At 44.8% G+C, this 16,741-nt stretch overlaps 1 long non-coding RNA gene across 1 annotated transcript; it reads left to right on the forward strand.

Moving 5' to 3' along the window:
- Positions 1–9,163: 9,163 nt before the first annotated feature.
- On the forward strand, positions 9,164–10,428 carry LOC147665031 (uncharacterized). Its single transcript, XR_015305060.1, has 2 exons — positions 9,164–9,246; positions 9,469–10,428. It is a non-coding gene; the product is annotated as an uncharacterized LOC147665031 (long non-coding RNA).
- Positions 10,429–16,741: the final 6,313 nt, after the last annotated feature.

Consider the following 16,741-nt stretch of genomic DNA (forward strand, 5'->3'; position numbering starts at 1 on the left):
CAGAGGGGTTGTTGTTCTGGTCCAGGATATAAATGACCACGTATACATTGGATCCCAGTTTCAAACTCCCAGCGTCCTCTGCGACTACAGTGACCTGCAGAATCTGAATGTTTTCGTAGTCAAAGGAGCCCTGGGTGAAGATGTCGCCCGTGTTGGATCTGATGTAGATGGAGGAAGAGACAGGAGAGCCCTCCAGGTGCCTCTCCGCTATGGAGTATGTGATGCGAGCGTTGTCCCCCTGGTCCTGGTCTGAGGCGGACACAGTCCACAGCAGAGCACCAGGCTCATTGTTCTCCTTGACTTGGGCACTGAAGAAGGGGGCGCGAGAACCGAGGGTTATCATTGACATAAGAACTGTTCACAACGGATATATGATGTTACAACGCGGACTGTAACAACGCATACCGTTACAACGCATCTTTTACAACGCGAATACTGTTACAACTCATGTATTTACAACGCATTTTTTTACAACGCAGGTACCTTTACAACGCATACCATTACAACGTAAGTATTGGTAAGTATATATTAACATTAATATTATAATCGTAAATTAATTTTCAAAAATATAATTTAATGTAATTTAATTTAATTTAATTTCAATTAATTCATTTAATTTAAAATTAATTTTACTTTATTTTTACCCTGCACCCCTGTACCCTAGAAACTCAAAACTGACCCTCAACCCCAAAAATAAATTAAAGTAATTTAATTTAATTTAATTTCAATTAATTAATTTAATTTAAAATTAATTATAATTCATTTTTACCCCGTACCCCTGTACCCCAAAAACTAAACACTGACCCTGAACCCTAAAAATAACCCTTTACCCAAAAACTGAAAACTGACCCTGAACCCTAAAAATACCCCTTTACCCAAAAAGTAAAAACTGACCCTGAACCCTAAAAATACCCCTTTACCCAAAAATTAAAAACTGACCCTAAACCCTAAAAATACCCCTTTACCCAAAAACTGAAAACTGACCCTGAACCCTAAAAATACCCCTTTACCCAAAAACTAAAAACTGACCCTGAACCCTAAAAATACCCCTTTACCCAAAAACTGAAAACTGACCCTGAACCCTAAAAATACCCCTTTACCCTAAAACCCAAAACTGACCCTGAACCCTAAAAATACCCCTTTACCCAAAAACTGAAAACTGACCCTGAACCCTAAAAATACCCCTTTACCCTAAAACCCAAAACTGACCCTAAACCCTAAAAACACCCCTTTACCCCAAACATATAACATTTAAAATATAATGATATACTTACCAATACTTACGTTGTAATGGTATGCGTTGTAAAGGTACCTGCGTTGTAAAAAAATGCGTTGTAAAAACATGAGTTGTAACAGTATCTGCGTTGTAATAGATGCGTTGTAACAGTAGTGCGTTGTAAAAAATGCGTTGTAACAGGTGTATACCGTTCACAACCACTATCTTCTGTGTACGCAGAGGGGGCTCCCCAGATCTGTGTAACCACCAGTTCAGGGGTGTACTGAGACACACTCTCCCTGTCCAAGGCCTCCCCTGTGACCAGCGAGTAGTGATTGCCCAAAGACTTCGCCCAAAGAAGATTTCTAGACACACCTGTCCATTCTGCCCGGAATCCCGTTCCCTCACCTGTAAGACCCCCACGCCATGCCTACCGGGGTGTCATCAAGATGAATAACAGAAAAGTACGGAGGGATAAATCACAAATTTATTTTCCACTTAGAACACAATAAATTACCCTAACGTTGTTATTAGATTCAACACAAATTACTCATGATTTGATTGAACACACATGCTACTGGACCAGTCTCAGGTCTACCAGTTGCTTCAAAGGTAAATAAATAAAGCAGACATACAATAATATAAACAAGAACTTACATAAAACATACAAATATGCATAAACATATACACTGCACAATTTCTCTAATATCCTAACTCGAAGTGTCCACTCAAGCTGTCTGAGTGATACACTCAGAGGTAGTCCTACTAGCACACGAGGTATAAAACCTCACTATCTTTTCCACAAGTGTGCTTACAACTAATTCCACATGCTTGTTTTAATGGGACTTCTCTATCATGTAACTGTCGACGCGGACGCTTTTCAGCCGTCAATTTCTTCAGGCCTCCTCAGGACAGGGATAATGTGATATCTATTTTTCAGCTTCGTTGTCACCAGGTCTCACAATCTGGTTCAGAACCGATCCCTGAGTATGCGTGCTTTCATCGTTCCTGAAGCTTGTACTTTAAAGAGTGCCACCTATAATGGTGCTTGCCATCTGTGTCGTCCGGGCCTCCGTTCTCCTGTCCGTCACCCTCCTATATTTAAAGACCGCAATCAAAAAGAGCTCTGTGTGGTCTCTAATTGCCAAATCAAATGTGATCCACAACGGACAATGTTGTTTGGCATGGTCTGACGGGGAACCAACACCTTATACCCCCTACAGCACGGTCGGCGTCCCGTTGAGGGACCGGTCCTAGAACAACTAAGAGCAGACACAAGTGCGGTCTGGTAAGGGTGCTGTTGCACCAACATTGATACCGGCCCTAAGAAGTGTATGTGAGTGCATATTGATATTTGGGGAGTTTTCATGTTGGGACTAACATGCCTTAAGTTCTTCGCTTTTGGCGAAGCGTTTTGTTTTGATGCACTGTAACCACCCCAGGCACTAGGTGTTCCTCCTTGTTGATGAGACACAAGTTTGTAGTCTCTTGCGAGTCAAAGGGATACTAGTGCGAGGGTGTATACTAGGAGTGATACCATTCTCCTACAGACAGCTTGTTAAATACATACTGATATTACCGCCAGGTGTGGTAGTGGTTTTTCTTTCACCTTGAGAGTCTAAATTTTCCAGTGCTTCTTCTGGAAGAGCACTTTTGGGTTGACCTTCAAAACTTTTATACGTATGAAGGATTATTATGTGGTGCCTCGTTGTCAGGATGGGTGAGAGCATACATTCAAACCTATGAGACCATACCCTTTAAGGTAGTCCCACATATACCTAAGGCTTTAAGTTTCTCTAAACTTTGTATTGTTATTGTGTATCCATTTTAGCAGGGGATTGTGGATGAGCCAGGTTCGGTCTCATACAGCCTCTGTGACACGAGCCTCGTTAATGTCCCTCATGGTACTCTGGTCTTGCTGGCCTCCTGTTCTTGAAGAGGCACAAGTTGAGCTGGATCAACTAAGACAACACACGTCTTTCTTTTTCTTTACAGGTAGTTACTTCTATGCACAACTATGCCCTTCTATGGGGGGGGGGGATGGGGGAGAACAGAATAAGTCAGTAGATGTTGATTGTATGTTTTTGCTTTCGTGTCATTTCAGGTCTCCTTCCCTGCTGTCCCCACCCTTTCCTTCCCTCGCTTGATCACTTCACTGTTCTGCGCTATTACAGCATTCAGACTTGAAACTATCGGGAGGTGGACCAATAATAAGCATTGTTCCGATCCTGAGGAGTTGAGGAGCCCAACAGAATACTCGGCCCACGGATTTAACTCCTCCTGATCGAATTCTATGCTCGGACATGGCTACCCTTGAGTATGTGTTGGCCACTTTACAGGTGGTTCCACAAGAACTGTCCGCCTCTGACTAGACACCGTGAACTTACAGGCCAAAGTGGATTTTTTACAGAGGAACCCATTCGATATCGGGGTTGCTTCACTTTACCAACCGCACCCCATTATGGTAGGAGTAACCCACTCCTATTCCTTTAGCACCCCCTGAAAGGTATTATGGCGATGCGAATAAGATACAAGTGTTTCTCACGCAAGTCATGTTGCACTTTAACTGCAAGACCAAGGCATTCACCACTAATCAGGCACGGGTGGCGTTCCTCCTTTCTTATTTTGCAGGAGATGCAGCTATGTGGGCAGTCCCATTAGTGCAGAGAGATGGTCCTCTCCTTTATGATTGGGACTCATTTCGGGAAGAATTTTAGAATATCTTTGATCGCCGATCCCACACCCTTTCTGCAGATCGTGAATTACTTGAGCTTCGGCAAGGGAATGAAGAATTGGTGGTGTACCTCACCACTTTCAGACGGTTGGTGGCAGAAACCAAATGGCCTGAGGAAAAGCAGTTTGCGATATATTATGAGGGGTTTAGAAACGATCTGAAGGATATCATCGTGCAGATTGATCCCCAACCGACTTCTTGTACCAAGCTCATCAATCTGATGTTGAGATTGGAACATCGAATGAGCGACCGGAAAAGCGAAACCCGGAGGAAAGAGTGGCTACCCCCAAGGTTCGAACGCTCACGTACTAGGGAACCCTCGCGAACCAATCCGGAACCGATGGAGATTGGTACGGTGAGAGCCTCTCTAACCTCCGAAGAGAGAGAAATGCGCAGGAAGAACGGGCTATGTCTCTATTGTGGAAAAAGGGGGTATTTTGTTCGAGACTGCTTACAAAAACCCCAAACCACCAGAGGAGGATTCGGAAAAGGGATGAGCCACCCCACCAAAAAGGATATGGAAAACTAGGAGGCTCGAGAGCAATCGGAGGGATACTCTCGAGCAACACCTTTCTACCCTCCTTAAGTGCTGCAGATAAGAAATGCTTCTTTTACATCTCTATCATGATCAAGATCGGAGAAGACTGGAAAGAGTCCCAGGCTTTGGTAGATTCTGGGGCGACAGGTATTTTCATTGATGAATCAGTAGCCAAGACCATGGGAATATAGCTACTCAAAAAAGCCACTCCCGAAACTGTACTAGCAGTGGATGGACATGCTTTGGACTCCGGACCTATTCGTTTTGTATCCGACCAGTTGGAAGTCCGGCATAACCAGAAACATTGGGAATTCATGGAATTCAACGTCATCCGTTCACCTCAACATGGGATTATATTGGGTCTGCCGTGACTACAAAAGCATAACCCGTAGATAGACTGGAGAGACAAGTCACTACATTTCGACTCCGAGTATTGCAGTACCCATTGTTTCGGCCTGCCTGAGCTACCCTCCCAAGCTTTATCTTCACGGCATTGGATAGCCACTACTGCTGAGAAAGACATAGAGCTACCTGACCAATACTCCGAATATCAGGATGTTTTCAATGAAGAACAGGCTAAGACCATGCCACCTCATCGACAATACGATTGTCAAATAGACCTCATCCCAGGAGCGGTGGTGCCTTGTGGTAGGATTTACGCTCTTACCGAAAGAGAGAACAAACACCTCCGGCAATAGTTGGAAAAATACTTGGAGCTGGGGTTCATATGTCCCTCTAAGTCACCCGCAGCATCCCCTCTGTTTTTCATTCCAAAGGCTAACGGAGAGCTCCGCACCTGTATTGACATCAGAGCGTTAAACGACATAGCGGTTAAGAACCGATATCCCCTTCTATTGATACCAGTGGTATTGGAACAAGTAAAGAAGGCGGTAATATACACCAAGCTTGATCTCAAGGGGGCATACCATCTTGTTCAGATGAGAACAGGAGACGAATGGAAAACAGCCTTTAAGACTAGATATGGGCTGTATGGATACCTGGTGATGCCTTTTGGCCTCTGTAACGCCCGTGGCATTCCAGATCATCCTCAATGAAGTGTTACGCGAGTTCATGGACAAATATGTGATAGTCTATATAGACGATATTTTAGTCTATTCATCCTCGGAAGAACAACATATAAATCACGTCAGCACAGTCTTACAGGCAATGAGAAACAACAACTTATACTGCAAGCTAAGCAAATGTGAGTTTCACGTCGATATCGTCGAGTTCTTAGGAGTCATGCTCACACCAAGAGGGCAGGTGATGGCAGAAAGGAAGGTCCAAGCGGTGAAGGAATGGCCAGAGCCTCAGAATGTACGAGACGTTCAATGTTTTTTGGGGTTCGCAAACTTCTACAGAAGATTTATCAACCAATTCTCAAAAACAGTGAGCCCCATTGCCAAGCTGCTACGTAAAAAGAATAAGTTCCTCTGGTCGGAAGAGGCCCAACTCGCTTTCGAAGAATTAAAGAACGCCTTCAAAACAGCTCCGGTGTTGGTACACCCCAATCCTGACAAACCCTACATAGTCGAGGCGGATGCCTCGAAGTGGCTATTGGGGCTGTTTTGTCTCAACGTCACGAAACCACAGGACAAATGCATCCTATAGCCTTAATGTCTCGGAAGTTGAACGAAGCGGAGAAGAATTATACCATAGCCGACAAAAGAGTTGTTGGCTATCAGCGGCTTTTTCTGAGTGGCGTTATTTCCTGCTAGGAGCCAAAGAAATGGTGATTGTATACACGGATCATCGGAATTTACAGTTTATGCGCTCAGCCAGGCACCTTACACCTAGACAAGTACGATGGATGCTGTTTTTTGAGGAATTCGATTTTATCGTAACTTTCAGACCAGGCAAGGAGAATAAAAAGGCGGATGCACTTACTAGACAATAGTCCATCAGAGAGGAAGAAGAACACCAGGAGCATGCCATCATTCCCCCGCAGAAAGTGGTATGTGCCATTCAAATAAGTGACTTCTTACAGGAAGTTGCGAAAGGAACACGGACCAGCAAATGGAGGACTTGGCTGAAATACCATAGAGTATGGAACGGCCTTGGAGGGCACGCTGGCAGGTGCACGGGGAGCATTGGTTCCACACAGGAGGAAGCGCTTGGAGGACATGCTGCCATATGGACAGAACTCCATTGACTAAGCCAGTTCCGCTTTGAGGACACATAGTCATGCATTCTCTGACTCATTCCGAGGGCAGAGTGGAAGTGAAAGCAAGAAACAGCATTGCTTCTGTTTCTGTCCCGGAATGTAACTAAATGTTAGAAAAGAGTAGTTAAAACATCTCCCTGCGCCTAATCCCTCGACAGTGCATGCACTGCTTAGTATGTAGCCTTTCCAGGTTAAGCTTGAACTTTCATTTTTAGGTCAGGACATAGCACATATATTTACATTTCCTGGGGCAGAGCTGTTAAATTATGCTTCACACTCCTCTGTTGAATGATGCTCGCACTCCTCTGTTGAATGATGCTCGCACTCTGTTGAATTATGCTCGCACTCCTCTGTTGAATGATGCTCGCACTCCTCTTTTGAATGATGCTCGCACTCCTCTGTTGAATGATGCTCGCACTCCTCTGTTGAATGATGCTCGCACTCCTCTGTTGAATGATGATCGCACTCCTCTGTTGAATGATGCTCGCACTCCTCTGCTGAATGATGCTCGCACTCCTCTGTTGAAGGATGCTCGCACTCCTCTGTTGAAGGATGCTCGCACTCCTCTGTTGAATGATGCTCGCACTCCTCTGTTGAATGATGCTCGCACTCCTCTGTTGAATGATGCTCGCACTCTGTTGAATGATGCTCGCACTCTGTTGAATGATGCTCGCACTCTGTTGAATGATGCTCGCACTCCTCTGTTGAATGATGCTCGCACTCCTCTGTTGAATGATGATATCACTCCCCTGTTGAATGATGCTCGCACTCCTCTGTTGAATGATGCTCACACTCCTCTGTTGAATGATGCTCGCACTCCTCTGGTGAATGATGCTCGCACTCTGTTGAATGATGCTTCACACTCCTCTGTTGAATGATGCTCGCACTCCTCTGTTGAATGATGCTCGCACTCCTCTGTTGAATGATCCTCGCACTCCTCTGTTGAATGATGCTCACACTCCTCTGTTGAATGATGCTCGCACTCCTGTTGAATGATGCTCGCACTCCTCTGTTGAATGATGATCGCACTCCTCTGTTGAATGATGCTCGCACTCCTCTGTTGAATGATGCTCGCACTCCTCTGTTGAATGATGCTCACACTCCTCTTGCCAATGTTCAGGGGATTGTCTAGATCTCAACAGGAAGAAGAGCATGTTTTACTTTTTCTTGAAGGTTTACCATAATTCATCGCCAAATCAAAGGAGAGAGTGAGGACTAGGTAAACTAGTCCGAATCCCCAGGATTATATGTCAAAATCAATAAGGACTAGCTATGTTTGGGAAGGGGGAGACTCAATGAAGTACGTGTGCTGGCAAACCCATTGGTTTGTTCATGAAGCCCTCACCCACCAAACTAGTTGGTGGCATGCTTCATCATGTTGGAGTGCGAATTATGACCTCCTGCGTCCTGTGTGGTCTACATGTTTCAGCCAGGCCTTTTAATTTGAAACTGGATTTCTTCAGGACCACCGCAGAAGGACGACAGGTCCAAGGAGGATCTAGACCGGCAATTTCGGGCTCTTTCTCTGCCAGGTGACCCAAGGAAGCTTTTTACAGCAAATAGCCTGTTAAAGCAAGATGGAATCCCCCTCTAACATATAACGCACCTTAGGGAGTGCGACACTTAGTAAAATAACACAATCACTATAATTTAGTAATTTTATTATTTATCTGCACCATTTTCACATACTCACTTGGTCCTCCTGAAAGCCAGTTTCAAATTAAAAGGCCTGGCTGAAACATGTAGACCACATAGGACGCAGGAGGTCATAATTCGCACTCCAACACGTCCATCTGCCTTTTTAGTTGCTAACAGGGGCCCAGTGATTAAAGTTTATCTATTTACCCTCGGGTACTGGGACCCACTGTATAGCTTTTAACCTTCACTTTCTCACTCACCACACTGCACACTCAGCGAACATACCAGCTCCGCAGTAACACTGGCGTCGAAGCACACCCGGGACACACTCGGTGTCACTGTGGTGGGCCCGATGATGAAGCATGCCACCAACTAGTTTTGTGGGTGAGGGCTTCATGAACAAACCAATGGGTTAGCCAGCACACGTACTTCTTACCTTAATTCATCACTGCACCCATGAGTGTCGGCAGAGCCCAGCACTACTCCCGGTCACAATCATCACCATGTTTTCACAATATCCACTTGTGACATTTACATTAAATAAATCTACATACATTTGAAGACCTAGTTGGCCAACATGCATACTTGCTCATGGTGGCTCATCTGTCTATCAGCCTGTACCAAGGTTACAGGTGAACTAGAAACTCTTCAATCTTAGAACAACGCATGAGAATTGTTCCCTATCCTCCCATTAAGCCGTTCTTGTATTTGAGTGATTCCTGGCTTTTACTTTGCTGTGTTAGTGGCCAGAGTGAGTACCAGGACTCTGGCCCTTAAAGTGGCAGTTCCGAGCTCTGTAAACGAGGTGTCGCCCGTGTCCCTTGTCTGTATTACACGGCCATAGTTCACCAGCTGAAGTATTTGACCCGTTCTGTTTTGCAGGAACATGTGGCATTCTATTGAGGAAGGTGAATGGAACGGCCATTGTGCAGCTACCGTCTAAACGACAGGTCCAGGTAAGAGATTAGAACGGCAAGAGTTGGAGACCGGCTTGTGTTATCCTCATTTAATTGAAGATAAGTCTTTATTCCATGACACGTATTGTCAGACAGAATGCTGAGGCAATCAGCCCTCACTATGCATCCCTTGTTAATCCTCTCTCAAACATCTGTGTTTACTCTGCATATTAGCGGTAGCTGGTCACCCATCAATGACACATTTCATCTTCTCCTCTACAGGTTCTGGAGACTTGCATGGCTACCGTTGGAAGGGTCTCCAACATTGACCACAACAAGCGAATCATTGGAAAGGCAGGAAGGAACCGGTGGCTGGGAAAGCGCCCATCAAGCGGACTATGGCAAAGAAAAGGCGGATGGGCAGGGCGCAAGATCAGGCCATTGCCGCCAATGAAGAGTTATGTCAACTTGCCCTCAGTCTCAGCCAAAGCCTGAGGGCTCACTCAGGTCCTTGCTGCTGCCTGTACATTCTGCCGTCTGTCTGTCACATCAGCCCTTGACCTTGGCTTCTCCGTGTCCACCTCATTTACCAGAATGCGTGATCCTTTCATCTGCAACCTTTAAAATAACAACTCTCCAAACTTCGCCCGTGCTTCCCAGAGTGCAGCATTTACTAGCTAACTCGCACTGTTAGTTTTGTACGAAAGGTCTCTCTTCACTGCTTCTCCTTGAAGGATGTCTCTTTCAGCAGAGCGTCCTCCGTGTCACTAGTTTATCCGTGGTTGTCTCTTAGGCGGACAAAAACAAACTGTGGTACTCCAACTCACTGTGGATGAGACGTGGGATCAGCTGCTAGCGCTTGATTTCCATGTGATGTCTGGATCAGTGCACAGCCCTGTGTGTGGAATGTTTCCTAACATCGCTGGGGACTCTGCTTTAGCCCCCTAAGTAGGCAGTACTTGGACTGTCCTTTTCCACACCCTTGAACGTTTCTGGAAGCTCCTGTTCATCTCCTGGAGGCTTTAAATGAACCATTCTGGCACAGCCTGGTGTATTCCCGCTCTTGACAATCTTTGTATCAATTTGTGGCTCTAATCCATGACCTGGTATCAGTGGGATGTCAGGAACTATAACAGAAGGATCTTCTCTGGACTTTCACACCATCTACCTGCCGGCGTGGATAAAAATATGAAAGAAAATATTCTGTGTGATGAGTGGGAGTGAATAAACACATCCTGTGATGATCTATATATTGCACACAATCAGATTTTTTTTCTAGTTGTTTCACCTCCAATTTATGCTCACGCACTGCCTTTAGATTGTGTCATTATACTAAGATTCTCTTCAACTCATTGACAAAAAACTGACCCATCTGGTTTAGATATTACATTTTGACTAACTATGCTTTCGTACTGGAGTGCACGCCCTCGACATACTGAGTCGATGGGTTTTGTACGTGGTTCAATGAATGTTTCGTATCTGCTTTGACTGGAACAATGGCAGCTGAATAATAAATATGTTCTTCATTCAGAACAAAGCATGTGTTTTTGATATTTGGGAAAACTAGTAAGATGCATGGGGTTGAATGTTGCATGTATGTTCACCTGACAAGGCGTGTTGGAGCTTCAAGTTTCAGAAAGTCTAATATGGAGGTTATGGTTCCGGTCTAATTTCTGAGGTACCATCTTGAATGTGGCGAGTGTGTCCGCTAAAGACATTCGGTATGTGGTCTGTCAGCCAGAAATTAAGAACTTACCTTGTAACGATAAACATATTTCATCATCAAACTAGGATGTGAACCTGCCCGGTTTGACAGTTACCCAACCAGACTTCTCATCTCCCCCAAACAGGATCATTCGAAGGAGTTTCCAAGACTTGGGCCCTTATTCTTCTTATTCTGTTGACAGCTGAGCGTTGGATTGATTCTGTCTAAAGTCAGACACTATCCAGTGAAGTTCCCTTACCATGGGGGTCTGCCCCCGTCTTTTCTCTGGGTTCATTTGAGGGCACCAGTAAGATCTTCCGATGGGAGCTGTGGCTTTCATTTGGTGGTGCAGCTGGAGAAAGGGGGAGATGACCAAGTCTACGGCGGTGCCTGGACAAGGACTCTTCCACCAGCACTCATCGACTCATAAACCAAGTGCCGTCTCCTAGCAGCGCACTGCCTAGCCCACCTGCCTGTCAGACGGCCAAGAGTCCCATGACACTCACTCACCCCTACCACTTTTCGCCTTGGCTGCTTAAGACACAAGTTTACTAAATGTTGTAAAAGCCAAAGAGATAACCTGCTGTCTCCATCTTGGCTTACAATCTAGTGAAAGCTATTTTCTACTCCCAGTTGGGTGGTGTGAGTTCTGTACAATCCTGTTTCCTCTACTTAATAAAGCCAAAGATACTTCCTTTAAGTAAAAGGAACAGATCTGTTTCAAAAAAACCTTTGGCCACTAGTCAGTCTGTCATCTGACCCATCCTTGCACGTGACCAGATAGTTGTGTTGCTGCATAACATCTCCTAGGACTGTGGTTTGCAGTCTTTTGGGTTCAGTGCATCTATTTATTTATTTTATTTATTTTTAGAGTTTTCTATAGCGCGAACTTGAACCGATTAGGTTATCAGAGCGCTTTACATAGCACCAGTCCTGTTAAATGTTATCACAGCAGTTTACATAGAGTCAGTTACGTTACACATTTCAGGAACTTGAACCTATTAGGTTATCCAAGCGCTTTACATAGCACCAGTTCCGTTACATGTTATCAAAGCACTTTACATAGAATCAGTTACGTTACACATTTCAGGAACACGTTTCTTTTTGTTTTAGTGAATAGGGTTATCTCTTCACACGGGGGAAGGGATACACCTGGCTATATTCCAACAGTCACACAGGCGACTAGTCGTTACAGCTATAACTCTAAACACAGGGAGGGGATACAATCTAAGAATCACATAGGATACTAGTCATTAGAGTTATCTTCTATCTACACAGGAGGGATATGACTGGACACACTCTAAGGGTCACATAGGGGTGGTAGAGAGTACAAAGGTCCACTGCAAACACTAGTGATAAGAGTCAACTACATACACATAGGAAGGGATATGACTGGTTAAACTCTAGGAGACGCATAGGGGTGGTATATGGTGTAAGGACTTCAGCGAATACCAAAGCTTAGCATTATTGCAATCGGTCAAAGGTCTACTGCATACACTAGTGATTAGAGTTCTCTATATACATAGGGAGGGGATATGACTGGATAAGCTCTAAGTGTCACATAGGAATGGTATATGGTGCAAGGTCTAAATTAAATACCATTAATTAGAGTTATTACAATAAGTCAAAGAGCAGCGTTCCATAAGTGTGGATGCAGTCACAGCACAAAGGGAGTAGTGATCCCTGAGGAGTTACAGTGATCCCTGAGGAGTTATTGGGTCTGCACTGGAATTGTATTTATTGTAAATACAAGTTAAAGGAAAATAGGACCAGCAGCGTACTGCATAGTATCAGAAGAATGAATCATCTGTTCCTATATTAAAACAGGGAATGGAGGGTGGAAAAAGAATACAGAGAATAAAGGGGTAGGGACTTTTGTAAGAATGGCGCAATTGACAAAACAAAAAAGGGTTAAAGAAAAAAAGTAAATGGCAGGAACAGCCGGTCGCCCATATCCTGGAGATGGTCACAGTAAAAAAGGGAACCTACAGCGGCTCGGACTACTGATAGAAGCCACACTTAAAACGCATTTGTAGAAAAGTGGGTCCTCTAACCAACAAGGTACAACAAAACCTTTCAAGGGACACAATAACGGAGTCAAATGGAGCATGTGCACCGGTTAAAAAAAAACAATACCACCTCTATTCTGTAAGGGTGAAATATTTAACCGCCTCAAAAGTACATTTTGGAAATATGATAGCCCAACTGCCTTCAACACATTTATCTTTCAGATTAGAGAGGCCGGCGGGACAAGCGCGAGCTCCACGTTTAAGTGCAACTGTTGTGCTTTTGAAATCCCTGCGCGCCCTCCGACAGTTCGCCGCTGGCAGCTCAGACCGGAAGTGACGCCCTTGATGACTTTAATCAGTTAGAATTCGAAGCAAAAAAACACTACGGGACGTTTCCTTAGGGAACGGATTTTTTTGGTTTGCTAATAACTCTGGTGCCGTTGACGAATCTTCACCAAACATTCCAAAAAAGTCGCACCCACCTCGGCTTCTTCCTGGAAAGCTTTAAGATATTCAGTCAAGCTGGGGATGAGAGAGGATCCCAAAATGCCCTTTCCCTATGCACTTTTACATAGGAATATTGAACAGCGACGCTGCAAAAACAAATGGCTGAACAGAATTGCCCCAAATTTGGCAAAAAGCTGAATCTTGGTCCAGAAAGTGTTTTGTCATCTGGTGTAAATCTGTTAATTCGTTTTTGAGAAATTAAGGTTCAAAATGTGTGTGTATATATCACATCACAGTCTGTGGAGGGGACAGATCTAAAAATAAGATTTGAATTGCTGCCACCACATCAACAAAGATACCCCTTAATCCTGGTGGGGGACAAAAAAAATCTATATTTTTTTTAATGGGACCGCTAATCAGTGGTCCCTTTATTTATAATTTAAAAAAAAGCCCCTTTAATATATGACTCCTGATGTGGGCCATTGTCCAGGGGGGATTGGCACAATGGTATTTGGGGAGGGGCGGGCATGCAGTGCCCCTCCACTAGCCAGTGTGAGACCCTGGGGACTCCAAGGCTAAACCAACTTGAGTTGCTGTGGGTACCCCGGTCCATAAAAGAATCAAAAAACGATCTGCCCCGGGTAATTGGGTTCCTGGGACCTTCAGAAGGCCGTGGAAGAAAGGTCTTCATGCCCTCACTCCCCTCCCACATAAAAAACGGTGACTTTTAAATGAACGAGAAGCTGGATGCCGGGCCTGGCCACATACACTGCTAATTACCTCCCATATTACGTGACTCATGACGACACTGATAACATCAGACATTACATCACTGATTACAAATATAGGAAGTATGGGGCACGTGTCATTGTTACAAGAGTTAACTATAACTGGTGAATTTGTGTAACCCCCCCCCCCCCATTTAAAACGGTATGTTTTAACCCATATTGTCACCTAAATATGCCATTTTAACTTTTCTTTTTAGTCATATATATGAAAGAACACCCCCTCCGCCTTTAGAAGTAGACAAGGGGTCACGGCGGGGCTTCATGAAACTATTTATTCAGAATTCTGGCATGACGCGCTTCAGTGATGGCCTCTGGTGCTTGGGGTATCTTTTGTTCAGTCATTCATATTTGGCTCCTCCTAAAGTAGCGGGTGCACACCTGAGCCACATTTAATCGGAGAACACTCAAGCAGTTCAGTGGTTAAAGACTGCAAATCCCATCATGCAGTTTGTTCGTGGCTCGGATGAGTGTCTGTCAGCTGAATTTTTTAATTACTTGAAGAGGCTGATTTTAAATGTGGTTAGGTTGAAACCGTAGTACTGTGCTGGAAAACAGACCGTCTCTGATCCCTCTCTTCCAGTCACACTTTCCCACTGGTGGCATACCTGGAGACACCATTTCAGTGACGTCTCTTTATGTGGTCATGGACTGTCAGATGACAGCAGTGCCTCTGCTTCCTTGGGTCGGGCGGTGGTTCCAGGTTAAAGTCACTGAATCCGGAACTCTTTTTGGAAGGTCCATCCTGCGTGTCACTGGCTGCCCCCTAAATATAAAAAAACATCACCTCCTCCTTTAGAAGTAGACAAGGGGACACAGCGGTACTTGATGAAACCATTTATTCAGAATTCTGGCACGACGCGCTTCAGTGATGGCCTTTCTCAAATGCCTCAGGTGCTTGGGATTTCTTTTTTTAAGTCTTTCATATTTAGCCCATCCTTCTAAAGTAGCGGGTGCACACCTGAGCCACATTTCATCAGAGAACACTCAAGCAGTTCAGTGTTTAAAGACTGCAAATCCCATCATGCAGTTTGTTCGTGGCACAGATATTCATTGAAAAACCACAGGTATCAGCGTCGATCTACTTAGTTGGACAGTTAGCTCAACTAACGATAACAGCCAAATTTCTCTTGTTTTCGTACGAGTGAACTATAACTCGCGCCCGCCAATGCACTGTTGATGACGTCACGTATTTGAAAGAATCACATAGTGATAGATTCCTTACCTTAGAATTACCCCCAGGCGCCCGACTGGATTCTGAAAGTTTGTCAGCAGTACCCCTGCACGTCAGAAGGTGGTGTCGTGGTTGCACAGATGCCGTCGCGACAGCTACCTAGACGCCACTCATGCGCGGCAACGTCAGTTCATTTTTTTTTCGCACCAGCAAGCGCAGATCCGGAGAGAGCAGTACCCCGTCTATTTTTTTTATCTCTTTATTCATTTCAACAGCATAAGCACATACACATATAATTTGCTATTTCAAATAACCACATACTGATTAATTACAATATCTAGGGGGAGAAAAGCAATAATTACAATATTTCGACATTTCGCTCTCCACCACGCTGCATTTCAAGTTCCACCGATGGGGATATACACAGGTTTCACCAATAGGCATTACACTTGCCCCATTTCCTTGGACACCCTCGTGTTTTAAATACTTCTGTTACTGCAATCATACACTTGTCTAACTCTTTCACCCACATTTGGGGAGAAGCTGCATCCGCCTTACCCCACCCCACCCCTTGCTATTTGCTACTTAACCAGAGTATAGCCTGGTGTTGTCAGTTGTTGCTTCACCTCAGTGAGGTCAGTCGGTGCCCAAATGTTGAGTAGGCCTAGTCTTGGTGTAAGGATTAGTTATTTTCCCAGAGCAGTCTGGATATGAGTCGTGGCCCCTTCCCATATTCGCTGTAGCTCAGGGCATTCCCGAATCGTGTGCTAGAAGGTAGCGGTTTGTTGGCATCTCCTAAGGCACACTGCATCTGACCTAGCACCAATCTTCTCCAAGGTAACCCCCTGTTAAGTATGATCTATGTAGAATTCTGAGTCGTATCAGTCTAAAGCGGAGGGTGATAGCCGCTTCCCATGGGGACATTAGTGCTGATTGCCAGTATTCATCGCCCATGGGTCCTAGGTTTCCCTGCCACTGCTCTATACGTTTGTGGAATGTGTCAGGTAGATTGTTGCATAGTTTCTTGTAGGTCAGCAATATGGCTTTTGAGTGTAGCGGCCCATCAAGCAATTTATCTTCTAGCGGTGATGACTCCGGGATGTCTGTGAGATCGGGGAAAGCTGTGGTGAGGGCGTGTCTAATTTGAAGGTACCTGAACATTTCCCCTTGGGCCATTTCGTATTGTCCACGAAGCTCTTCAAACCGCTAGGTTCTAACCTTTTTTAACCAAATCCCTGACCACTGAATTCCCAATAGTATCCCATTTGTCAAAGCCAGGTTGGAGCTGTCCCGAAAGCTGCTTTTCATTGGCCCCTGGATATGCGGATCCACACGGCCCGAACTGCACAATGGATCTGTGGATCCTCGTGCGTGTATATATAAAAGTTTTTGAGCAATTGACTGACCCCCTCTATCACACCCGTGGGGACAGGGT

The sequence above is a fragment of the Lissotriton vulgaris genome, unplaced genomic scaffold (genome assembly GCF_964263255.1).
Source record: "Lissotriton vulgaris unplaced genomic scaffold, aLisVul1.2 SCAFFOLD_7507, whole genome shotgun sequence".
NCBI lineage: Eukaryota > Metazoa > Chordata > Amphibia > Caudata > Salamandridae > Lissotriton > Lissotriton vulgaris.